Consider the following 27,217-nt stretch of genomic DNA (forward strand, 5'->3'; position numbering starts at 1 on the left):
CGAGGGGAAAAGGCGAAAGGGACCCCAAAGACACACTAGGTAACGCGGTAGGCCGGACAACACGACGTGGACCGGAACTGTTCTGCGCTGCCCGCCTGAAAGCTGCCGTCACAAGTAGAGCCTCTCCCTTTAGATGTCCTAAGAGGCCCCTTGGAGGAGATTACTTTTCCCTCTGCTAGTTTTTAAATCTGTCCCAGGAACTCCCGACCCGCTGCTCTCCCATTGTCCTGACTCCAGGCTGTGGCCCTGACTTATCTTTTGAATGATCGGTGATGTGGATCGACGTTGCGCCTGAAATGAGTCTGCCTCGGAGGGCCCCGTGATCGCCTGTTAGCCTCTCGGTCAGCTACAATAAAGAAAAACAAAACCAAAGTATGAGTTCAGAGTTATTTGGGCCAAATCCCAGCGAGTCAGCTACTTGCCCTCTCCTGAGTGTGCCTGGCTCCTTCAGGCTCCAGCTTCATCCTGATTCCAAGGCTGTGGCCATTATTATGAGTGGCACCTGGGTTAGAGAAAGGCAAAGTTAAATGGCATTCCTGTGAGTGCAGTGGGTGACCGTGTGTGCTGTAAGACATGTGAATGCCTCTGCTCGGCTTCTAAAAGGCCTTGGGTGGGGGGCTCAAATAAACACCCTTTCTCACCCTGCTGCCTTCAAAACCACCCCCCCAACAATAACTCCTAACTGGATACCCGCTCACCCTCCCTCTCCCAGTCACAATCCTCAACTCACCTGAAGCCTCAATCTCAAACATCACCTTGGACGCTAGGCAGATCCCTCTCGTGACATGATGAATCTGCTGAAAAAAGTGTTGTAGTTGACACAACCTGGAGCTTCTGGAAGCTACAATCCTCCTAAAAAAAAATACAGAACAAAATCAGAACAAAACCAGAAATTACAAATGCGCTTTACCACCCCTAAACACAAAACCCAAAACTGTGAGCTTAAATACTCCCTGTATTCCAGGCTGTTTTCTTCACAGTATCTTCAAAGCCTCTGTTGCTTTAGATGCCCAGAAACACCTGCTGAAAGAAGCTGAGAGAAGCTGAAAAAGCCACTTACCTGAAATGAGAAGAGAGCTCTGATCCCAGCACCTCCCAGAGAGGGAATGAAGGCCCTGAGCAAAGGCTGGGGTTAATATACCCCTGATGGTGCCCGCCTCTCGTTCCCATGGCACCCGGGAAAAGGGAGGGGGCTGATCCCACCGGGTATAAAAACCCTCAGAGCGGCTGCAGGTGTTTGGCTCCTCTGATTTGCTTTCAAGGGGAGAAAAGAGCTTGTTATAGAAGAAAGCTCTCCAGAAAAATATCAGTGCTTTTTATTTTTTTGCAACATCTACTTAAAGCAAAAGGGTAGAAAACTGGTAAGGAATAAAAGTTTCTGTTTAGGCAGCATAACTAGATAAATTGGGTAATTTGCTGTTAACTTTCATAATTATTCCTTAGTGGCTACTAAGTAGTACTGCACATGTGACTAAGCTGGGTGGAGAAAATTGTCTAAGTCTCCTTGGGACCTCTAATTAGGCCTATCTACATTATCAGTAAAAATAAGACAAATAAAAGCTTCCCAGGCAGTGTAAGGGTTAAGTGCATGCTAGGCTCATCCTACTCTGAGGTACTTGGTCCTATGGCATAGAAAGGAGGGCCCTGAAATGTATTTTTAAAATGCCAAAAAAAGCAGAGCCTTCTTCCAGCGAACCCCTTAAGCAGAGGAAATGGGGTAGTTACCTCTACTGGAACTAATACAATGGCGAATGAATAGTTTCTGCCCTTTAATTTATTCTCCTTAAGTTCTGGGAAAAGAAGGGTTTTCCTCTCTCTTTAAATCTCTCCAGGGATGAAAAAAGAGGGATTTTTCCCTCAGTTCAAACTCTTAAGATGGAGGGTACAGCTGGGCTTCTTCCTCAATTTAGGCCTCAGGACAATAAAAAGGGGGTGGCTACCCTTAATTCAAACCCATAAGAAACATTGTCAAGGTTTTCCCCTTCTATTTAGACTGGGCAATAATAGAAAATGAGGACTCCCTGTCAATTAACACCCTAAACAGCGTAGAAAAGGCAGGGATTCTTTCAACTGAGACCATTAAAATTGTAGGGGAAGCAGACTTCCTCCCAGTTTGAACACAAAAAATTAAGGAAAAGGAAGCTTTTTCCCTTTTTTTTAAACCCTTTTTCTCCTAATAACCCCTCTCCTTTCTGGGAGTGCTGTGGAGGGTCTGGGGGCCCTGGGGAGGGACTGACACAGTAAAAGGGGAAAGTTGAAAGCCCTCTCCTGGAACCCCAGATGCTGCCTGGCCTGCTCAGATGCTGCTCCTTGGCAAAAGGGCTCTTCCCTTGGCATTTTCTCAAAGTGATGCTCCGTGCCCGGGTGGGTCCGGCTGCTCCCTAGTCCGTGCTGGATGCTCCGACCGAAGTTCCCGGAGGGACCCTTGGGATGCCCCCGTTAGCCCCTCTGGACTAGCGGCTCCCTGTGCGGGTGTGCCTGGGTAACCCTCTGAAAGCAGCTGGGCACACGGGGGGCTGCTAGACCTTGGAGTGGGCTTGAGGTGAAGAAAGGTCCTGTGAGGAGTTCCTTCCCCTGCACAGCCCTTCGTCTGCCCCTTAAACCATGGGCTGCCAGACTTTCCTTTCTAAGGAAATTAACCGTCTTTCCTCTCTGCGTGCCCCGGACCGCGGCTGCCGACGCCGAGAACTCTTGCCGCCCTTGGAGGGCCACATGCCTCCTGCGAACGGACGTCGACGCGCAGCGGGGTGAGTTTGGCTTTACGGGGAAGAGGGCCGGCGCGGGATATCTCCGGGAGCGAAGCTGCCCCCGCCAAGAACTCGGGCTGCCCTGGCAGTGCCGAGCACCTCCTGCAAACTGGCGTCGGGAGACGCGGGGGGTGAGTTTTTCTGTGCGGAAGTTCTCCCAGACCAAAGCTGAGAGCATCTAACCCTAACCACAACAACTTAGCTGGGTCTAAAACTTACAACCTTCGGACTGGCAGCGTGGGACCCGACCCGCTGTGCCACCGCTGACCCCTTGCTCAAGCGTTCCCCTGCAGTCCTAAAACTCTGCCTTTTCGGAGGGGGTTTCCTGTGACCCTGACCGTAATCTTCAAAATATGCTAGAGACTCATAAAATGGCTTTGAAAAAGCCCCAACAATACCCTAAGTAGTCCCAGAAAAGTCCCTTCCAAAATCCCCTAAATACCTTTAAAAGTCCTGGAAAAAAAGCCTCACAAAGACGTGCTCAGTCTCCGAACTCTACCTCTTGCTGTCTAGCCCACAGATGTCGTCCCTACCTTTTTGCAGTGGGTCTGTTGTCCTCTGAAGGTTCTGTCATTGCGCTGCTGTGTGAGGGTTGCTGTCTGGTCTCGCTGTTAGGGTTGCTGGGTTGTGCTGCTGTTGGGGGAAAAGGCTGTTTTTAGGGGGGCTGCTTAGGCTGAGGTTAGGGCTGGGGTGAGTGGTGGTACAGCTGTACCCTGTACCCCTGATCTCCACTGGACTGTCCAGCCCCCAAGCCCTCTCCCTTTACTCCTCAACTGGTCCCTCTGCCCCCCAGCCCTCAGCTCCTGTGTGTTGCCCTTGACCCCTCTCCTTTGCCCCTCAGCCCCCAGCTTCTCTGTGTCACCCTACAGCTGCCCCTGCCACCCTCAGCATCTCTGTGTGTCACCCGCTGTCCCCTCTCCCTGTTCCTCCCTCAGCTCCCAGCCTCTGTCACCCTCAAGCCCCCACAGTGCCCCTCGAGCTGCCCCTCAGCCTCCATGTGTTGTGCCATGAAAAACCTTAAAAAAACCTAAAAATTCCCTGAAAACCCCCTAATCTTCAAAATGTCCTAAAAACCCCATGAAAACCTAAAAATAGCCTCAGAATGCTGTTAGAATACACTGGAAATACCCTACTTTTAAAAAACCCCTAAAAATCCCCGAAGAACCTTTAGAAATCCCGAAATATACCCTAAATAGTCCAAAAAGAGCTCTAAAAATACCCCAGAAATCCTTAAAATGCCCTGATAAGACCCTAAAAAAGCCTAAAAATTCCCTCAAAAACCCTAAAAATACCCTAGCCCTAAAAAGTCCTCCACATACCCTCAATAGTCCTAAAAAACCCCCAAGAACACCCAATTCCCCCCCTCCAAACAATTCTTAAAAGTACTAAGAAAACCCTTAAAATACCCTAACAAAATCTTTTAAAAGCCCTGAAAAAGCCCTAAAAGTATCCTAAATGTTCCCAGAAAATTCCTGGAAAACTCCTCCAAAAAAGCCCTAAAATATCCTTTTAAAGCTGTGAGAAAAACCCTAAAAAAACCCCTAACAAACTGCTCAGCCCCCAACTCCTACCTGTCACTCTCTAGACCACAAACATCATTGCTACCTTTTCATTAGGGTTGCTGCCTGCAGCTGCTGGGAGAGTTCTGGGGCTGTCCCAGCATTGGGGTTACTGCCTTGTGCTGCTGTTGGGGAAAACTGGGGTCCTAGGGGTGCTCTTTAGGATGACCTTGGGGTTGGGTTGAGGGCTGCTGCACCTGTACCCTAACCCTACCTGGTACCCTGTGTCCTTTGTACCCCTAACCCTCAGTGTGAGCTCTCCATCTGTCAAGCCTCCCCCTCCTCAGCCCGCAATGTCTGCGTGCCACCCCGAGACCTTTGACATTGTCCCTTGGCCCCCTGGCCTCCACCGGGCACTCTCCACCTGGTTAGGGGTGGTTTTTAGGGTAAGGTTAGGGGTGGTGTGAGGGCTGGTTCACCTGTCACCCTCAAGCAGCCCCCACTTTGCCCCTCAAGGCATCTGCTTCCCCTCACCCTTTTCTTGTCACCCTCAAGCTTCCCGCTCCCAGCCTCTCAGCATCTCTGTGTCACCCTGGAGCCCCCCAGTTGCTCCTAAAGCCCCCTTCTGCCTCTCAGCTCCCCCCATCCTCTGTGTCACCCTCCAGCCCCCTCCCCTCAGCCCACAGCCCCCTGTGACACCCTGCAGCCCACAGACGTTGTCCCTGCCTGTCTCGCTTGGGTGTTGTCCTGCTGCAAGAGCCGCGCCGTCCTCCGAGGGTTCGGGCTCCTGCGTGCTGCTGCAGGGGACTCACGGGTGGGCGGTGGGTGAAGTAACGGATGGAGCGGGAAGTGTGGTGGGACGGGTTAAGGGCGGAGTGAGGGATGGAGCAAGGGCGGGCTGGAAAATGGAGTAGGGTTAGGGGTGGAGAAGGGGACGCAGCAGCAGGGGGCTGAGGTGAGGAGGTGAGTGTTAGGAGGAAGCGTAACTCCGTAACTCCAAGACCGAGTCTGCAGCAATGAGAACTCTGAGTGACCTGGGAGTGCCGAACGTCTTCGGCAAACTGATGTAAGGAAACTGGGGTGATGAGTTTAGTTTCCCTTGGAAAAGGGATGGCGTCTGTGTCCGTGGGCCTGCACCCTGCCCGGGACCTTTGATCTCGAGTGGGCTGCCACCTCCTAAAATTCCAAACATCGCAGGTGAGACAGGGGGTTGCAAATTTTACTCGGGGTAGAAACCAATTTTGGATTTAGCTGAAGTCTGCTGGTGAAACTTGTGTAGTCTGTTAATCGGTGTGCTTACAAAAAGGCCTGTAGAGAGAACAAAGGAAGTTCGAGGATTCTGTGGGAAAAAGAGAATCTGGGTTACGACCGAGTGCACGGCCTCATCCCTGTGTGAGTAAAAGTCTGAGGTTTTGTCGGCAGCGTCGCCGAGTGCTGAGGGGTCCCCTGGTCCATAGGGCAACTTGGGAGGGTTTGCTTCAGGCTTTGCTTGTGAAAGGTGTGAGAAAAGCAAGCAGCTCTGAAGCAGATGAGCCCCCTCTTGCCTGTTGAAGTGTTGCATAAATCAAAGATAAACCTCAAGGTCCCTTCCTACCCAAACCGTTCCGTGATTCTTTGCCCTGGAGGCCAGGGTGCACCTGTCACCGCATTTCTCTTCACAGAGAAAAGCAAGGCACAGTTCTCCCCAAGAATATGTCTGGGATTCACATTCTCTGAACCTCAGAGGAAGTAAAATCAATTCTTAGCTCATTTGCTGTGCCTGTGTTTGTGCCAAAGTAGAATGCAGCGTGGAGATTGTTTACTCAAAGTGAGGGTGTTTTGTTTCCTTGGCCTGTCGGGGCCAAGCGTGTGTACGTGTCGGGACTGTTGGGTGACGGTCGTGAGTTGTGTGCGGGGTTGAGTACTTGGCAGATTGGGTTTAGATGTAATGTAATATAGTATAATAAAGCAATTAATTAGCCTTCTGATAAGGCAGAATGCAGATTGGAAACATTTGCACATATGATATTAAAGGACATGTGAACCGCCTTTCTGTGAGACAAAGACACGAGACTTGGCCCATCCCTAACTTAGGACACAGCTAAAAAATAATAGATAAAATAATTTTTAACCTATTTTTGAAGAACTCTCTAAAACTAATGGCAGATGATATAGCTATTTTATCTGGCGAGCTTCCGTGCAAAATTCCCTGCTGATGCTGGCTCAGACGGATGGAGATTTGGGAGGAGGGGGAGGAACAAAGTGCCACGGGGCTTTATTGGATGAGCCTTGAAAGATTTCTGCAAGCTTCTATTGCAAGGTTGATGAACCTTGTGTTTGTTAACTTCAGTTTTGCTCAGTGTTTTAACCCTGCTTTATCTCCTGTGGTCCAGATGACACATTCACACATCTTTAGAAAATTCAGTGGGATGCTCTTCAAACAACATGTGACTTTGCACCAGTGAAGGCAGAAACTTGATGGTTTTACCTCAATCTATAGTTTTTCAATATTGCTAGAGAAAGTGCTTTTCTGTGAAATGTCTACTTTGGTTAGATCATGCAAATTTAGTGCTGGCTGGTACTTCCATAAGATGAAGAGTAAGAATAACTCAGGAATGTTTCATCATTTGTCTCTGCACTGGTCAGAAATGGTAATTTGAGCTCAAATCTGTAGCAATTTAGCAAAAGAGGTTGGACACTCAGAGGATAAAAATAGAAAAAACTGCATTGGAAGGATTTTTCCTGCTAGTGAGTGGGTTTCTACCTGTAGGAGCATCGGGGGGGTAGCACGGTCGGGACGGACGGAGACGAGAAGTCGTATTGCTATAAGCTGGGTGATATGGGGTGACCTTTAAATGAGGGCCGTCTTCTCCTAGGAAATGAAAGAGGTAACAGGTACCCATAGTTAATGAGCCTAGGATTTCTAGCTCTTGAAGGTCAGATTTATCAGCTTTAGAATTATCAATGTAAGTTTGGTGTTTCTGGCTGGGAGTTGGAGATATGTGATGATCATCATATGGCCAATATTTATCAGGAGTAACATTATCAAGACCCTTTGGGAAAGGTACTCCGACTAGACAGCTTGAAAAAGGTTTGTCAGGGCTTGTGTCAGATAGACGGATGGTATCGGAGCCTACAGACCTGGCTAAAGCAACCCAGACATTCGTCTTTGGTTGATTGACAGGTAAAGCTTCTGTTTGTGCTGCCTGTGCGACTGCTTGCGCTGTTTGAGCTGTAAGAGCCCTTTCAATTTTTTCTCCTAGAGTTTTTCCAAGTTCATTTGCCTGGATAATTGCCACTTGCTGTGGACTCCCAATTTTGTTACAGGCATCCATCATTTCAGGCACTGTGGGTTTTTCTTTCCCTAGGGCTTTGATAACTCTTTTACATCCTGCATTGCCATTATTTTCAATAATGTCCCGTATCATTATTGGGCGAGCTGTATCATCGCCACATTGTCTTTCTGCTCCTTGCGTTACCCGGCCCACAAATGTGGTAAATGGTTCAGACGAGTCTTGCCTAATCAGATTATAGGCTTTTTCAAAACTTCCTGCAGGCTGAATTTGCAAAAAGGCTCTGCGAGCCGTCTTTTTAATGTCATCTAACGGTGTTTTGGGTAAATTCACTCGATGATCATTCTGATCATCAGGAGGGTCACCAGTCAGCTTAGACGTGACAAGGGTACGAAGGTCTGCATCGGTACTCTTTCTATAAGTGGCTAGTACCCCTGTGAGCAGTCTTTTCCATTTGAGTTCCCATAGCATATATTGTGAGTCTGTGAGAATTATACTAGCAAGATTTTTACAGTCATTTGGTGTGAGTGTATGTCCTTCCAGGACTGTCCTTTTCAGCAGTTGCTTAAAATACGGGGAGCAGATACCACCGTCCCTTATTGCTTTTTGCAATTCTTGTTTTCGCCCTCGGGCGATCCCGGCTGCAGACCCCGCCTTTGGAGCATCCAGACCCTGAGCTGTGCCGAGCCCCTCGGGCGATCCCGGCTGCAGACCCCGCCTTTGGAGCATCCAGACCCTGAGCTGTGCCGAGCCCCTCGGGCGATCCTGGCTGCAGACCCCGCCTTTGGAGCACCCAGACCCTGAGCTGTGCCGATCCCCTCGGGCGATCCCGGCTGCAGACCCCGCCTTTGGAGGACCGAGACCCTGAGCTGTGCCGAGCCCCTCGGGTGATTCCCCTGCAGACCCCGCCTTTGGAGGACCCAGACCCTGAGCTGTGCCGAGCCCCTTGGGTGATTCCCCCTGCAGTCCCCGCCTTTGGAGCACCCAGACCCTGAGCTGTGCCGAGTTCCCCCGTCCTGCCCTGAGCTCCGTTCCCTTGGTAACCACAGCTCCGGCTCTCTAAAGGAATCACCTTATCGAAACACTAAAAGTTCAGGTAAAAGAAAGCCCTCTCCTGATTCTTCCTAAAAATACAGGAGAAAAGCTATAGAAGATAAAAATCCAAAAAGAATGGGATAAAGGGATGTCCTAGGGTGAGTTATGATGCTTGTATCCCCATTCATGTGTTCTGTTAATGTTGGATATTATGTTCTGTACCTTTAAGACCGTCTCTGAAGAGGGAAAGTTTTGTTTTGGTTTTCTTATCAGCCTGGTGAGACACTGCGGCTTTTGCTTTTGCTGCTTTTGCTTTTTGCTTTTGCTCTCTCGCTCTTGCTTGCTTCGCTTCTGCTTGCTTTTGCTCATTGGCTAGTTTAGCTAAACTGTCCAATTTCTTCCTGGACGGTTTCTCCTTTCCTTTTTCTGATCATTTCAAACCTGCTCCAGACTGGGACCTGAGAAGCACCAAGATCCTGCACCTTGCGGCCTGCAGCAGCTGGCCCAGCGCCGGAGGGACTGAGAACAGAGTGACCACCCCCCAAGAGAGACTTTCTGAATTTTTCATCTTTTTCAGAGTGGTGTCATCCGGTATTGTTCCTTTTGTGTGCTGGGGGGTGCTGTGCTTGTTAAATAAACAGGTTCTTTCCACTCCTCTCCGAGGAATCCTGCCCGAACCGGTTGAGGGGAGGGGCTGTGTGGGTTTGCTTACTGGAGGAGCCCTAATTTGGAAATTCTCCTCCAAATTTGCCCTAAACCTCGACAAAATCTTGGTGCCCAACGCTGGCTCGAGAGAGTGAGTGGAAAAACCCTGTTTTGAGGGTATTTTGGTTGCCATTACTCTCTGTTGGTTTGATGCAGTTAATAGCCATGCTTTTTGAATTCATGATGAGTGTTGGGGTGAAGGCTTGCATGTGCTTCTGGTCCCTAGGTTTTTCAAGATTTTAATACCTCTGTGGTCCCTAGGTTTATTTTCCTATCCTGAAATAGTTCTAGTATTGTCCCTCATACGTAGTTTTTACAGCAGAGGGGCAGTGACCAGAATAGCTATCCTGCTGGGCTTGATGGCAATGATGTGCAAGAAGTTTATAAACATGTTGGGGTCTGCTCCAGGTATGAATGGTTCTTGGCAATGGTTATTCGTCCAGTTTGTTAGAGGAGGAGCAGCAGGGAATGAGGCTTTTCAGCCTTTGCTTTCCTTCTTCTCCTATGAATCGGTTGCATCAGTAGTAAAGGATGTTCAGTTTCCCCTGAATGTTAGAGAAACCATCTTTCTTGTATTCAATCTGGTAACCTTCTTCTATACAGTCTGCTGCTTCTCCAGAATGAGGGCTGAGATTTCTAGACGGGCTGATGAGACCCCTGACTCAGGAGTAGACCCAGGTGTGAAACATCCTGAGTGGTGTGGGAAATGGGAGGAAATGGGCCAAATCCTGAAGGAATTCTCCGACCCTATAGTCTGGGATTTTCCCCATAAACAAATTCAGACGCCAGCTGAGGGGGGAAATATCTGAAAGAGAAATACCAGGATGAGCCTAAGGAGAGAAAGGTCATTGCAGTGAGCTGGGCCCTGGCATATGCTTATCGCACTCTGTTGGAGACTGTAGGACAGCAGACGGAGGCAAGGGGGCAGGGAGATAAATCAGCAGCTGTCCCAGTCACTCAGGCTGCAGCCAACACCACAGGCTCAAAGCCAGCAGCCAAACCAGCCAGTGAGCCTGAGCCAGCAGCTAAACCAATGGCTGCTGCTACCAGTACTAGAAGTGGGAAATGCACGGACAAGACCAATCGACCAGTGGATGATGATGATGATGATGATGCAGCAGAAGGAACCTCAATGCCTCCTGACATAAAATCAGGAGTCAAAGCAGCAGGTGCAAGACCAGATGCAAATATTGAGTCCTTTTCCCTGAAGGACCTTCGTGGCTTACGGAAGGATTACACCCGACGACCTGATGAATCTATAATTAGTTGGTTAGTCCGTCTCTGGGATGCTGCAGGCGAGGCTACAATTCTGGATGGCACAGAAGCGAGGCATTTGGGATCCCTATCACATGATCCTGTCATCGACCAAGGGGATGAGGGGGGCAAACCCTCAGAGCCTCTGGGCACAGGTCTTGGAAAGTGTTGCACAAAGATACCTGTGTGCAGATGATCTTTATATGCAACAGACACAGTGGAAGACCATAGAGCAAGGGATCTAACGCCTGAGAGAGATGGCAGTGGCAGAGATTATCTTCGCAGATGATGTAACAACTAGGAACCCAGACTTGGTGCCACGCACGTCTGTGATGTGGCGGAAACTTGTGCGACTTGGGCCACACGAATATGCTTCTGCCCTAGCCATAATGAAGAGGGATGAGAGGGACGAGACTGTGCTGGATATGGCAAGGAAGCTCCGAGCATATGCAGATGCTGTGCGTGGCCCAACACATGCCAGAATTGCAGCGGTAGAAACACGTCTGCAGAACTTAGAGGATAAGATAGAGGAGAATCATAAGAAGCTCAGAGAGGAGATTAAAGAAGACCTTCTCCAAATCTCGGCAGTACAGATCAGAGGTTCTGGTATCCAAGGCAGACGTTCCCCAGATGGCCGGAGAAGGTACACCCCACGAACAGAGCTGTGGTTCTACCTGCGTGACTGTGGAGAAAATATGAGGAGGTGGGATGGAAAACCTACTGCTGTTCTGGCACGACGGGTGCGTGAATTGAAGGAAGCCGCCAGGAAGAAAGCGGCTCCAGTTGCCCGTAGCCGAACCGCCAGGTATGATGCTGATGATGCCACGTCTGATCCCCTTGAAGGAACATCCAAGACATATGCCCAGGGAAAGAAGGATAACCAGGCTTAGAGGGGCCCTGCCTCTAGCCAGGTAGAGGCCAGGGAAAATCGTGTTTTCTGGTCTGTGTGGATTCGTTGGCCTGGCACATCGGAACCACAAGCGTATAAAGCTTTGGTTGATACTGGCGCGCAATGTACATTAATTCCGTCGAGACATGTGGGGACAGAGTCTGTTTCTATTGCTGGTGTGACAGGGGGATCCCAGGATTTCACTTTGGTGGAAGCTGATGTGAGCCTCACTGGGAATGAGTGGAAGAAACATCCTATTGTGACTGGCCCAGAGGCCCCATGTATTTTGGGCATAGACTACCTTCGAAGTGGGTATTTCCAAGACCCAAAAGGACTCAAGTGGGCATTTGGGATAGCTGCTGTAGAGACAGAGGGCATCCAGCAATTGAACACCTTGCCTGGGCTGTCTGAGAATCCATCTGCAGTAGGATGTCTGATGGGAGAAGAGCAACGAGTGCCAATTGCCACCTCCATAGTGCATCGACGACAGTATAGAACCACTCGAGATGCTGTGATCCCCATCCATAAGATGATCCGTGAGCTGGAGAGCCAAGGGGTGGTCAGCAAGACCCACTCACCCTTCAACAGCCCCATTTGGCCTGTGCAAAAATCTGAAAGAGAATGGAGATTGACTGTGGACTACCATGTGTTGAATGAGGTGACTCCACCGCTGAGTGCTGCTGTGCCAGACATATTAGAGCTCCAGTACGAGCTGGAGTCCAAGGCAGCGAGGTGGTATGCCACTATAGACATTGCCAATGCATTTTTCTCCATTCCTCTGGCAGCAGAATGCAGGCCTCAGTTTGCTTTCACGTGGAGGGGAGTGCAGTATACCCGGAACCGGCTGCCCCAGAGATGGAAGCACAGTCCCACCATCTGCCATGGACTGATCCAGACTGCACTGGAAAGGGGTGAGGCTCCAGAACATCTGCAATATATTGATGACATCATTGTGTGGGGGAACACAGCTGCGGAAGTGTTTGAGAAAGGAAAGGAAATCATCCAAATCCTCCTGGGAGCTGGTTTCGCCATTAAAAAGAGCAAAGTAAAGGGACCAGCTGGTGAGATTCAGTTCCTGGGAGTGAAGTGGCAAGATGGACGGCGTCAGATTCCTACAGACGTCATCAACAAGATCACAGCAATGTCTCCACCCACCAATAAGAAAGAGACACAAGCTTTCCTAGGTGCCATAGGCTTTTGGAGGATGCACATTCCTGAGTATAGTCAGATCGTGAGCCCTCTTTACCTGGTCACCCGCAAGAAGAAGACTTTCCACTGGGGCCCTGAGCAGCAACAGGCCTTTGTCCAGATCAAGCAGGAGATCGCTCATGCAGTAGCTCTTGGCCCAGTTAGGATGGGACCAGATGTGAAGAACAAGCTCTATTCTGCAGCCAGGAACCATGGCTTGTCCTGGAGCCTTTGGCAGAAGGTGCCTGGGGAGACTCGGGGTTGACCACTGGGATTTTGGAGTCGAGGCTACAGAGGCTCTGAGGCCAACTACACTCCCACAGAGAAGGAAATCTTGGCTGCCTATGAAGGAGTCCAAGCTGCCTCAGAGATGATTGGTACAGAAGCGCAACTCCTCCTGGCACCCCGACTACCGGTGCTGGGGTGGATGTTCAAAGGCAAGGTTCCTTCCACTCACCATGCCACCGGTGCCACATGGAGCAAGTGGATTTCTCTTATCACTCAGCGCGCCCATATAGGTAAAGTGAATCGCCCTGGGATGTTGGAGGTAATTACAAATTGGCCCGAAGGTGAGAATTTTGGTGTCACAGATGAAGAACAAGAACCAGTGACACGGGTTGAAGAGGCTCCTCCATATAACCAACTGCCTGCAGAGGAAACACGCTACGCTCTTTTCACTGACAGTTCCTGTCGCATCTTAGGGATAAACCGGAAGTGGAAAGCAGCCGTATGGAGCCCCACACGACAGGTTGCACAAGCTACCGAAGGAGAAGGCGGATCGAGTCAACTTGCAGAACTCAAAGCCGTTCAACTGGCCCTGGACATTGCAGAAAGAGAGAAATGGCCAAAGCTCTACCTCTACACTGATTCATGGATGGTAGCCAATGCTCTGTGGGGATGGCTGGAGAGGTGGAAAGAGGCCAACTGGCAGCGTAGAGGAAAACCAATTTGGGCTGCTGATGAGTGGAAAGATATTGCTACCAGGGTAGGGAGGCTACCTGTGAAAGTCCGCCATGTAGATGCCCATGTCCCCAAGAGTAGAGCTAATGAGGAACACCAAAACAATGAGCAGGTAGACCAGGCAGCAAAGATAGGGGTGTCAAAGATAGACCTAGATTGGGAACACAAGGGAGAGTTATTCCTAGCTCGATGGGCCCATGATGCCTCAGGCCATCAGGGCAGAGATGCCACCTATAAGTGGGCAAGAGACCGAGGGGTGGATTTAACCATGGACAGTATTTCACAGGTTATCCATGACTGTGAGACGTGTGCTGCCATCAAGCAGGCCAAGCGAGTGAAGCCCCTGTGGTACGGTGGGCGGTGGTCCAAGTACAAGTATGGGGAGGCCTGGCAGATAGACTACATCCCACTGCCCCAGACACGCCAGGGCAAGCGCTACGTGCTGACCATGGTGGGAGCCACGACTGGATGGCTGGAAACCTACCCTGTGTCTCATGCTACTGCCCGGAACACCATCCTGGGCCTAGAAAACCAAATCCTGTGGAGACATGGTACCCCTGAGAGGCTTGAGTCAGACAATGGGACTCATTTCAAGAACAGCCTTATCAGCACCTGGGCTAGCGAACATGGCATTGAGTGGGTGTACCATATCCCCTACCATGCACCAGCTGCAGGCAAAGTGGAGAGGTACAATGGACTACTAAAAACCCAGCTGAAAGCTTTGGGTGGGGGATCTTTCAAAAATTGGGAGCAGCATTTAGCAAAGGCCACCTGGTTAGTTAACACCCGAGGTTCCACCAACCGAGCAGGTCCTGCCCGGTCTGAGTCCCTGAATGTAATAGATGGAGATAAAGTCCCAGTGGTACGTGTCAGAGGTTTGTTAGGGAAGAATGTGTGGGTCGATTCTGCCTTGAGTACAGACAAACCCATTCGTGGGGTTGTCTTTGCTCAGGGACCAGGTTGCACATGGTGGATGATGCAAAGAGATGGAACAACACGATGTGTACCTCAGGGAGATCTGATTGTGGGGTGAGAATGATATGCAATATCACTGTTTGTTGGATGTTACTGCCATTGTCTGTACATTACACCATACAGACATAAGACAGAAGGAAATGTGTAAGTGATGAAGGTCTGGGCAAGTGGAAGATGGAGAAGGAGATGTGCAAGTGTCGAAGGTCTGAGCAAGTGATAGATGGAGCTTTGATTGAGTAAGGTGAAAGGGGTGAAATCCTGCCGCTCTGTAGTCTAGGGCCTGGATTCAGTGGTCCAGTGTGGGGATGTGATGAGGGCATGATGGGTATTGCTTGTAAATTGTGGGGGAGCAGATGGAAATTTTGTGTGAATAAATGCATGATGTGTGGTGGTATGTTGATGATATGGGGATAAGGGGTGGAATGTCCTAGGGTGACGTTATGATGCTTGTATCCCCATTCATGTGTTCTGTTAATGTTGGATATTATGTTCTGTACCTTTAAGACCGTCTCTGAAGAGGGAAAGTTTTGTTTTGGTTTTCTTATCAGCCTGGCGAGACACAGAAACTGCAGCTTTTGCTTTTGCTGCTTTTGCTTTTTGCTTTTGCTCTCTCGCTCTTGCTTGCTTCGCTTCTGCTTGCTTTTGCTCTTTAGCTAGTTTAGCTAAACTGTCCAATTTCTTCCTGGACGGTTTCTCCTTTCCTTTTTCTGATCATTTCGAACCTGCTCCGGACTGGGACCTGAGAAACACCAAGATTCTGCACCTTGTGGCCTGCAGCAGCAGCCCCAGCGCCGGAGGGACTGAGAACAGAGTGACCACCCCCCAAGAGAGACTTTCTGAATTTTTCATCTTTTTCAGAGTGGTGTCATCCGGTATTGTTCCTTTTGTGTGCTGGGGGGTGCTGTGCTTGTTAAATAAACAGGTTCTTTCCACTCCTCTCCGAGGAATCCTTCCCGAACCGGTTGGGGGGAGGGGCTGTGTGGGTTTGCTTACTGGAGGAGCCCTAATTTGGAAATTCTCCTCCAAATTTGCCCTAAACCTCGACAAGGGATTAGTCTATTTCCATTAAAAGAGGCTCCCATAGGAGGGGGCGGACCAGGGTTTGTAAATGCTCCTTTGACTTCATCTGAGGTCTGAAATTTTAAGAAATAAATAAAAGGGATATTTGGAGGATCCCATACGCATAGCTGAACAATTAGACCAATTTTTAGGTCCAAACGTTTATACTTCAGAAGAGATGTGGTCTGTAATGAAAATAATATTTTTCTTAGGAGGAAAGGCAATTAATCAGAGCAGCTGAAATAAAAGCTTAGGAAAAAAGATAATCTACGGGGACCCCCAGAGAAGACGAAATGCTAACTGCACCTCCTGAGTGGGGTAAAAATAATGAGGAGGGGAGTAAACACATGAATAATTATTGTAATTACATAATCAAAGGAATAAATGAGACAGCATATCAAAGGCGAAATGCAGGGGAAAAAGGAAAAGTTTTTAAGGGACAGCTTTTCGAGGGGAAAGAAGAAACTGCAACTAAATAGATAAACAAACTTAAGAGAAATAGGAAAATGGTCCTAAGGAAGCAGAACGTCTGAAAATCTTTAAAGAGATGGGCACAGAGGAGGAATAGGGAGGTCATAAGCTCTAATTTTCTGGGGGGAACAAATACCATCTGGAGCCTGTGACAACTTTAAAAGTGGGTCCCCAAGAATAAGAATTGGAATTTGTAATAGACACAGGGGCAGAGAGAACCTGCCTGTTAAATATTCCAAAAAGTTATAGTGTGAGCAAACATATAGTGAAAGTAACAGGGGCAAAGAGGGAAAGTTTTACATTTCTGGTCATTAAAGATGTAGTAATTGAGGGAAGAAACTAAAATTTGGATGGGAGATGTCTTATTGGTCCCAGGGGCAGGTAGCAATTTATTGGGAAGAGTCTTACAAGTGCAATTAAGAATAGGAGTTATATCAGAAAATGGGAAAATGACAGCTAGAGTTTTAAAATTATTTAAAAGAGGATGAAAAAAAAACAACAAAGAAGTTTGAGGTGGGGAAGGAAATAGGGGAGGATTAAATATCGACCCCATAAGGGTTACAATTGAGAGAGAAGATTGTCCCGTACGTGTACGTCAGTATCCTGTATCTTTAGAAGGACGGGAAGGTTTGAAGCCGGTAATAGAAGGACTAATAAAGGATGGGGCATTAGAACCTTGTATGTTTCCTCATAATATCCCTGTTCCCCCAGTAAAGTCTGATGGGAGTTATAGACTAGTACAGGATTTAAGGGAGGTTAATAAAAGAACTCAGACTCACTACCCAGTGGTAAAATATCTTAGACACTTAATAAATAAAAGTAGCTAGAAAACCAACCATGAGAAAATTGCAAGAATTTTATTCATTCTCCCTCCCTCTTCAAAGAGAGAGATCAGAAAATTACCTAGATTATTGAAATATTACAGATTGAGGGGTACGCACAAGTAGCAAAATTCGTGTATGAAAAAAATTGACAGAAGGAGATGATATAAAACAGACCAAAGAAGATCTTGTTAAATTAAAAGAGTGAAGTTAAAACTAGCCTAAGTACCAGCTTTAAGCTTACCTTTGTTAGAAAAATCCTTTATCATTTACACATAAATACAGAAAATGGAGTAGCTCATAAAATTTTAATTCAAGAGTAAGGAAGAGTAAAAAAATATCTAGTAGCTCATATATCAAAGATGTTGGACTCAGTAAGCCACAGCTAGCCAGTAGGTATTTAACAGCTACTGCAATCCTAGTAAAAGAAAGTTGTAAGCCTACTTTTGGAAGTAATTTAGTTAGGTTCACCTCGTACCATCTGAGGTCTGTTGAATTAAAAAAAAAAAAACAAAACAGGTAAGAAGAGAAGAAAGAGAGAAGTTGAAGTAGGGAGGTGGTTAGCAAACTGTGAGATGTTAGAATGTGAAGTGATGACATCTTGGTGCTAGAAGAGAGCAGAAGTGTGAATGCGGGTTTTTTGCATGAAAGGCAGGGAAGTGTCTCAACACACGGTTGTTAGGAGGTTATTCAATGCTGAACTGAGGTCCAGAAAGGGTTTAGCAGAACGGGCCCTCCTTGAAGGGAAAAGAGGATAAGTTGACTAGAGAAAGGAAAAGAATGTCAGGAGCACCTGGGGACGCCAGGTTTGGGGTTGTCAAGGCTGGGAGGTGTCTGCCCGCTCCCTACGAGCGGCGGGGTCTCGGGGGCTGCGGCAGGCACCGATCCATGGAGGTGACCCGGCGGCGGTGCTGGCAGCAGGGGACACACGGGTTTGCCGGGCAGGAGCGGGCTGGCTCCGTGGCGGAACTGCCGGGGGGCTCCCAGACTGCCGGGGTCCCGAGTCGAGGATGGCAGTGTCGGCCCCGGTAAGTGGGCCGAGAGAGAGAAGGAAAGAGAAAGAGAGAGAAGAAGAGAGAGAGAGGGCAAAAGGGACCCAAGGCTGCCCCCAGGGTCCCCGTGCCCGTGGCTGCTCTCCCCTGCTCCGGCCCTGCAGCCAAGTGGCAGCACGGCATTGACAGCAAGGCCGTGAAAAGAGCAGGAGGGGGGCTAGCACTAAAAGATAAAATCAAAGCAGAGATTGCTGACTCTCCAAACCTCACAAAGTGGTTTGTTTTTCTTAAGTAAGAAGGGTTTTGGTCTTTTCTTTTGTGTGCTTTGTTTGCTGTTAAAAAGAAGTTTTTTGTTTTTTGGGTTTTTTTCCTGAAGAATGGGTTTGTAAGGCTAAAACAATTAAATGCTGCCCAAAAAGTTTTTGGTCTTTTCTTTTGTGTGTTTTGTTTGCTGTTAAAAAGAAGTTTTTTGTTTTTTGTTTTTATTTCCTGAAGAATGGGTTTGTAAGGTTAAAACAATTAAATGCTGCCCAAAAAGTAAAAAGCAATAGATGTGATACATCTCGTGTTAAAATTGGTCTAGCTTTTCTTACTTAACTAACTGTAACTCACAAAAAGAAGAATTTGCCTCTGCAGCTATTAGCACAGCTGGATAGAAGAAGAAGAAGAAGAGGCTGCTGTGGAAAAAGCTTTTAGCTAAACCCAGAAAGTTTGGAAGAAAAGTGAATGGTAAAAGTTAATGCAGTATTATCTTACTTTTATTACTATGCTATTAAGAAGTCCTATCCAGGTACTACCGAAGCAACAATCAGAATCACGGAAAAAGGGTGAATTCATGCCAGCAGAATCAATGGACTATCACATTTAAACCGGGTGATACCAAACTGACTTTCCAATGGGGACTGAGTGGTAATAGTTTGGGAAAAGCCAAATGATCCAAGAAATGTACAAAGAATAACACTGAATTCAGAAGTAAGACAATGCTTATACCCCTGGTTTCAAGCACTGCCTGAATAAAACATCTCCTTAGGGGAGGAATACTCCAGACAGAAGGATCAAGACTGTTTTTGTGTTCTCACCTTAGCCTGAGAATTGTACAGGAGAGAAGGGGAATTACCATTTCCATCAGTAAACTTTATTTGATTCATTCCAATACTGGACATGCTAGCTGGGTTATAAGTAAATGCTTGAATTGTGAGAATAATTAGTATTGTAGTTCACAAAATTTATGCTTTTATTGCAACAAGTGTTAAAGTAATAACTTAGCTTTGTGGATGGGAATTATTACTGCCTGTTGAGTGAGAGATACCTGAAGAACCGTAAGAGACCACAGTTAAAGGGTGTCCAAACCAATTTGCCTGGAAATTAGTTAAGAGAAAGTGACAAGGAAATAGAGGGCATGACCAGATTGGCCTCTGTATTTTGGCACCGAGATCAAATACACCTGCTGTGGGTTGCAACCTCACAGGCCTGGGAGGTGGGAGTATAAGGCATACTGGACCTCTGTTATTCCTGTTTCTGGCACTCATTTGTTCTCTTTTCCCTTTCGGGATACCAGCAAGATTGTGTCACAAATGCTGCAGAAAGCATCACGTGGAAAGAAACCAAAGTTCCTCTTTTATTACACACACCTACATCAACAGCCACTGTTATAACCCATCCAAATTAAGAACCTGTAGGCAAAACGGAATAAATTATTGGATTACAAGAAACTTAGGAAAATGTGGTAATAGATTTGGAATTGAATGTCCAAAAGGAGAGAGATGGATTTGTTTTACATTTAATCTTGAAGATACGGTTCGAGATTTGGTAAAAAAACAAATAATAAAGGAAAAGGTAAAACCAGCACAGCAACTTAACTCTGTATTGACCCCAAATTATCTATTGAGTCATATTACAAGACTCCAAGCAGTTATAGAAATGATAGCAAATGGAGCTGCCCAGGCATTGGGGTTAATATCAAGTCAGCTTAGCCAAACAAAAACTGTAGGGTATCAGAATAGGTTGGCTTTACACTATTTATTGGCCAAAGAAGGGGGTGTTTGTAGAAAGTTTAATATATCAAATTGTTGAAATTGATGAGCACAGAAAAGTCATTCTAGAAAAAGCAAAAGAAATCAAAGAAGAAAAAAATATATATGCATATAATAACCCAGGTAGCAGTCCAAAAATTAGAAAACAATGTTAAAACCTAGCTGGTAGGGTAATGTATTAGAAGAAATTAAGATCTTTCATTTTATGTGTTACAACTGGTTTTATATTTCTTCCTTGTGTAATCCCCTGTTTTATTTTGCCCGCATAGTCCAGAAGGTGCAAGTAGATAAGAAATATTGCTCAAGCCAAAGGATTTACAAAGAATAAGAATGGGGATTGTGAAAAATGCAGGTATTTTATGATTGGCTTTTTTGAAATATTAAAATGAATATTATATGTGTTGTGTTAGAAAGTAATGCTGTATTAATTCTCTTAAGTAGTGTGTTAAATATAGGTTACAAAAACTGTTAATATAGAAACGATGCTATGTAAGATACTTTTTTTAAAGAAAGGACTTGCAGCGAGATAGTGGCCACAGGACACCTGGATCTTTCAGAGAAAAAGAATTTATTGCCCTCTTATCAGAAGAAACAAACTTCTTCCTGCCTCCAAGGCGCTGTTAGGATTAGAAGGAAGAAGTGGATGATGACCAGACAGAATCCTGTGTTTGAATGGAATTTATGCATCATGTATGAAGTGTATGACTATGCAACAGGCTATTGCTTTTAAGGGTTAATCCTTTGTTAACGGGGGTCCTTTTTCGGGCTCATGCTGCCCAGAAAAAGGTACCCCGATGTCCGTAACTCTTTGTTTTTGTTGTCTCATATTGTCCTAATTCAAATTGTCCAAATTATTATATCTCTAATTGTATTACTATTTTTATAACCATTTTATTACTGTTAAACTTTCAAAAATTTTAAAAGCAAGTGATTGGCGTTTTTCACACCAGTCTGTTAGGTGAAAATTATCAAAAGATTTTTGTGAGTTTTCTAATTTTGGCATTAATGCTGGCGAATTTTCAGGGTTTACTGTCTCATTTTGGGTCGAGAAATCTGTCCCAAACACTGAGGGGACTCTGGAGCTATATGGGAACAGTTCTTTTTTGAAATTCTTTTGCGTTGGGATCAAAGGGCTGGCATTTGCAGGGGCAAAATAATTCTCTGTCGGTCCTGTATTTATTAAAGCAGCTGTCATATTCCAACCTCCTCCTCCTCCTCCTCGCACGGTTTGTGTGCATGGATGTGGCTGTGCAGACGAATTGTGACACAAAGTAGTCCCACTGGGTGCTGGGAGTGTGGAAGGCGAAAACGCGGAGGCACACCAGGTATCGGTTGCTCAGGGTTACGCGCTGCAGGGGGATCTCTCGGTGCCCGGCAGAAGGAGAGACGCGGAAGGATACGTGCAAGGCGCTGCAGTTTTCGCCTGCTGTGGTGCCGTGTATAGACGCAGTGGCAGCAGAAGTGGTGTGACGGGGCACAGGGATGCCGGCTGTGGCCGGACAGCGGCACGCAGCAGCACGGAACCGGGACCGGGCTGTACCAGAGCTGCGGTGAAAGCAGTGGGGGGGTGGCGGCGGGGCCATGGAGATAGAACTGCGCATGCGTGTGGCTGATCCCGGAAGCAGCGCTGTGGTTTGATGAGTCGGCGCGGAGTGATATCGCTGGTGCTGGGGTTGTAGCAACTGCGCATGCGTGGGTTCCGTCACTAGGGCAGCGCAGGCAGTCATCATGGCGGTGGGCGGGCCGGGGGGTGCGGGAGGCGGCAGAGCTACGGGAACGGGGCTGCGGCTGCAGCCGTGGAAGGAAACGTTGGGACGTCCGTGGTTGCAGGAGGCGGTGGAGCCACGCCATCCAGCAGCTCTGAAGCGGGAGGGTGCGGTGGGGAAGGCGCAGCTCGGCCCGCCATGCAGCGGCGGCGGCAGGAGAGGGGAAGCGACCACGGGCGGCGCTGATGGGAGGCTTGGCTGGAGCGCCGCAGCACCGGTACGGGGTGGCTTGGGTGGCTGGGGCGCCCCGGTAAGACAGTCATTAAAACACCCTAAAAATTATTTTAAAAGCCCTGAAAAAGCCCTAAAGGTATCCTAAACATTTCCAGAGAATTCCTAAAAAACTCCTACAAAAAAACCCCTAAAATATCCCTAAAAATCCCTGAAAAAATCACTTGAAAGACCCTAAAAAACTGTTTAACCCCTACCTGTAACACTGTGGCCTCCAAACATCATCTCTACCTATTAATCGGGGTGACTGCAAGACCCTCAAACACCACCACAATCACCAGCTTGAGTTGGTCTGGACAGCACCAAATAAAATAAAATAAAAAGCTTTATAAATAGAAAAATTAAAAATAAAAATTAAATAAAAAATTTTAAAAAATAAAATAAATGCTTTAAAAATGGGAAAATAAAAAATATATAAATAAAAAAGAAAATTTTAAAAATAAAAAGCTTTAAATAGAATAATTAAAACTAAAAATTAAAAAAAATTAAAAAATAAAATAAATGCTTTAAAAATAGAAAAAACTAAAAATTAGATAAAAATGAAATTAATAAAATAAAAGAAATGCTTTAAAAATAGAAAAATCAAAACAAAAAATAAGTAAAAAAATTAAAAAATAAAAGAAATGCTTTAAAAATAGAAAAAGCAAAACTAAAAATAAATAAAAAATAAAATTAAAAAATAAAATAAATGCTTTAAAAATAAAAAAAGTAATCAAAAAATAAAAAAAAGCTTTAAAAACAGAAAGATCAAAAATAAAAATTAAATAAAAAATAAAAAATAAAACATGCTTTAAAAATAAAAAAAATTAAAACTAAAAATTAAATAAAAATAAAATTTAAAAATAAAAAAATGCTTTAAAAATAGAAAAAGCAAAAATAAAAATGAAATAAGAAATTAAAAAATAAAATAGTTTAAAAATAAAAATTAAAAAAAATTTAAAAATTAAAATAAATCCTTTAAAAATAAAAATATTAAAACTAAAAATTAGATAGAAATGAAATTAATAAAATAAACTAAATGCTTTAAAAATAGAAAAATCAAAACTAAAAATTAAATAAAAAAGAAAATTAAAAAAATAAAAGAAATGCTTTAAAAATAGAAAAAGCAAAACTAAAAATAAATAAAAAATAAAATTAAGAAATAAAATAAATGCTTTAAAAATAAAAAAATTAAAAATAAAAAATAAAAAAAAGCTTTAAAAACAGAAAGATCAAAAATAAAAATTAAATAAAAAATGAAAAATAAAACATGCTTTCAAAAAATAAAAAAAATCAAAACTAAAAATTAAATAAAAATAAAATTTAAAAAATAAAAAAATGCTTTAAAAATAGAAAAAGCAAAAATAAAAATGAAATAAGAAATTAAAAAATAAAATAAATAGTTTAAAAATAAAAATTAAAAAAAATTTAAAAATTAAAATAAATCCTTTAAAAATAGAAAAATTAAAACTAAAAATTAGATAAAAATGAAATTTAAAAAATAAAATAAATGCTTTTAAAATAGAAAAATTAAAACTAAAAATTAAATAAAAAAGAAAATTAAAAAAATAAAATAAATGCTTTAAAAATAGAAAAATCAAAACAAAAAATAAATAAAAAATAAAATTAAAAAATAAAATAAATGGTTTAAAAATAAAAAATTAAAACTAAAAATTAAATTAAAAAAAAGCTTTAAAAACAGAAAGATCAAAAATAAAAATTAAATTAAAAATAAAAAATAAAACAAGTGCTTTAAAAATAAAAAAATCAAAACTAAAAATTAAAATAAAATTTAAAAAATAAATGCTTTAAAAACAGAAAAAGCAAAAATAGAAATGAAATAAAAAATAAAATTAAAAAAATAAAATAAATAGTTTAAAAATTAAAAAAAAATTAAAAATGAAAAAGGAATAAAATAAAAAATAAAATAAATTATTTAAAAATAAAAAAATTAAAAATAAAAATTAAATAAAAAATACAATTAAAAAAGAAAATAAAAAGTTTTAAAAATAGATAAATCAAAAATAAAAATTAAATAAAAAATAAAAAATAAGATAAATGCTTTAAAAATTAAAAAAATCAAAACTAAAAATTAAATAAAAAAGAAAAAATTAAAAAAAATAAATGATTTAAAAATAGAAAAATTAAAAATTAAAATTAAATTAAAAAATAAAATTAATTAAAAATTAATAAAAAACAAAACAAAATCCGTAAAGTGCTGTAAAGTACCAAAATAGTTCCATAAAGGTAGTGTCATAAAACGTGACTGTCGTAAAATACACCTTTCACGACAGTCGCGCTTTACGGCACCTTTTACGACACTTTTGCGACAGTCGCGCTTTACGACACCTTTTACGACAGTCCCGCTTTACGGCACCTTTTACGACAGTCGCGCTTTACGGCACCTTTTACGACAGTCGCTCTTTACGGCAGCTTTACGACAGTCGCGCTTTACGGCACCTTTTACGACACTTTTACGACAGTCGCGCTTTACGGCACCTTTTACGACAGTCGCGTTTTACGGCAGCTTTACGGCAGTCACGCTTTACGGCACCTTTTACGACAGTCGCGCTTTACGGCACCTTTTACGACAGTCGCGCTTTACGGCACCTTTTACGACACTTTTACGACAGTCGCGCTTTACGGCACATTTTACGACAGTCGCGCTTTACGGCAGCTTTACGACAGTCGCGCTTTACGGCACCTTTTACGACACTTTTACGACAGTCGCGCTTTACGGCACCTTTTACGACACTTTTACGACAGTCGCGCTTTACGGCACCTTTTACGACAGTCGCGCTTTACAGCACCTTTTACGACAGTCGCGCTTTACGGCACCTTTTACGACAGTTTTACGACGGTCGCGCTTTACGGCACCTTTTACGACAGTTTTGCGACAGTCGCGCTTTACGGCACCTTTTACGACACTTTTACGACAGTCGCGCTTTACGGCACTTTTACGACAGTCACGCTTTACGGCACCTTTTACGACACTTTTACGACAGTCGCGCTTTACGGCACCTTTTACGACAGTCGCGCTTTACGGCACCTTTTACGACAGTCGCGCTTTACGGCAGCTTTACGACAGTCGCGCTTTACGGCACCTTTTACGACAGTCGCGCTTTACGGCACTTTTACGACACTTTTACGACAGTCGCGCTTTACGGCACCTTTTACGACAGTCGCGCTTTACGGCACTTTTACGACACTTTTACGACAGTCGCGCTTTACGGCACCTTTTGCGACAGTCGCGTTTACGGCACTACCAATTATGCAACTTTTACAGTACTTTACAGCTCTTTATGGTTTTTATTTTGTTTTTCATTTAATTTTTTAAATTTTTTAAATTTTTTTAATTAAAAATAATTTTTTTTATTTTTAAAGCTTTTTATTTTTTTTGTTAATTTTGGTTTTTATTTCATTTTTATTTTAATTTTTTCCTATTTTTGAAGCTTTTTATTATGTTTTTTTTTTAATTTTTTTTATTTTTAAAGCTTTTTAATTTTTTTATTTTAATTTTTAATTTTTCGATTTTTGAAGCTTTTAATTTTTTATTTTATTTTTATTTAATTTTTTATTTTTAATTTTTCTATTTTTTAGGCTTTTTTTAATTTTATTTTTTATTTAATTTTAATTTTTAATTCTTCTATTTTTGAGGCTTTTTATTTTTTAGTTTTATTTCTTATTTAATTTTTATTTTTAATTTTTCTATTTTTAAGGCTTTTTATATTTTGTTCGATTTCTTATTTATTTTTATTTTTAAATTTTTCTATTTTTGAAGCTTTTTATTTTTTAATGTTATTTTTAATTTAAATTTTTTTCTATCTTTGTAGCTTTTTATTTTTAATTTTATTTTTTATTTAATTTTCATTTTTAAGTTTTCTATTTTTGCGGGTTTTTTTTTTAATTTTTTTAATTTAATTTTTATTTTTAATTTTTCTATTTTTGAGGCTTTTTTTAATTTAATTTTTTATTTAATTTTTATTTTTAATTTATCTATTTTTGAGGCTTTTTTTTAATTTCTATTTTTATTTTTTCTATTTCTGAGGCTTTTTATTTTTTATTTTTTATTTAATTTTTATGTTTAATTTTGCTATTTTTTAGGCTTTTTTTTTATTTTTTATTTTTTTTTATTTTTAATTTTTCTATTTTTGAGGCTTTTTACTTTTTTTTTATTTTTAATGTAATTTTTATTTATAATTTTTTTTGAGGCTTTTTTATTTTTATTTTTTTAATTTTATTTTTTATTTGATTTTTATTTTTAATTTTTCTATTTTAAAAGCTTTTTATTTTTTTATTTTATTTCTTATTTAATTTTTTTCAATTTTTCTATATTTAAAGCTTTTTTTTTGTTTTTTAATTCTATTTTTTATTTAATTTTTATTATTAATTTTTTATTTTTAAAGCTTTTTATTTTATTTTTTAATTTTCTTTTTTACTTGATTAAATTTTTAATTTTTCTATTTTTGAAGCTTTTTGTTTTTTAATTTTATTTTTTATTTGATTTTTATTTTTTATTTTTCTATTTCTGAGGCTTTTTATTTTTTAATTTTATTTTTTATTTGATTTTTATATTTAATTTTTTTTATTTTTAAAGCTTTTTTTGTTTTTTTTTTTTGGTTTTTATTTGATTTTTTTATTTTTAAAGCTTTTTATTTTGTTTTTTATTTAATTTTTTTTTTAATTTTTCTATTTTTGAAACTTTTTTTAATTTGAATTTTTTAAATTTTTTTATTTTTAAAGCTTTTTAATTTTATTTTTTATTTTTAATTTTTCTATTTTTAAAGTTTTTTATTTTATTTTTTAATTTTATTTTTTATTTGATTTTATTTTTAATTTTTCTATTTTTAAACTTTTTATTTTGTTTTTTAAATTTTTTTAGATTTTTTTATTTTTAAAGCTTTTTTTTTTGTTTTTTATTTTTATTTTTTATTTAAATTTTATTTTTAATTTTTCTATGTTTAAAGCTTTTAATTTTATTTTATTTGGTGCTGTCCAGACCAACTCAAGCTGGTGATTGTGTTGGTGTTTGAGGGTCTTGCATTACGGCACTACCTTTTATGGAACTTTTATGGCACTGTACAGCACTTTACAGTTTTTATAATGTTTTTCATTTATTTTAAATTAATTTTGTTATTTTAATTTTATTTAATTTTTATTTTTAATTTTTCTATTTTTAAAGCATTTTATTTGGTGCTGCCCAACCCTGCTGTAGTGCATTTTTATACTTTGTAATACTTTGAAGTAATTTTGTTTTGTATCCCCATATTTTTCCCAAATGGTTTATCCCAAACTGTACCCCCCTCCCTTTACCTGTGTTATCCCTCTCCCGGGATGAGAT

General features: G+C 42.4%; 1 long non-coding RNA gene across 1 annotated transcript in view; it reads right to left on the reverse strand.

Annotated features, from left to right (window-relative positions):
• Nucleotides 1-27,217, reverse strand: part of LOC143696352 (uncharacterized) — a 46,524-nt gene that overhangs the window by 8,606 nt on the left and 10,701 nt on the right. The gene's annotated exons all lie outside the window — the stretch shown is intronic.

This window comes from Agelaius phoeniceus, chromosome 33, assembly GCF_051311805.1.
Source record: "Agelaius phoeniceus isolate bAgePho1 chromosome 33, bAgePho1.hap1, whole genome shotgun sequence".
Taxonomy (NCBI): domain Eukaryota; kingdom Metazoa; phylum Chordata; class Aves; order Passeriformes; family Icteridae; genus Agelaius; species Agelaius phoeniceus.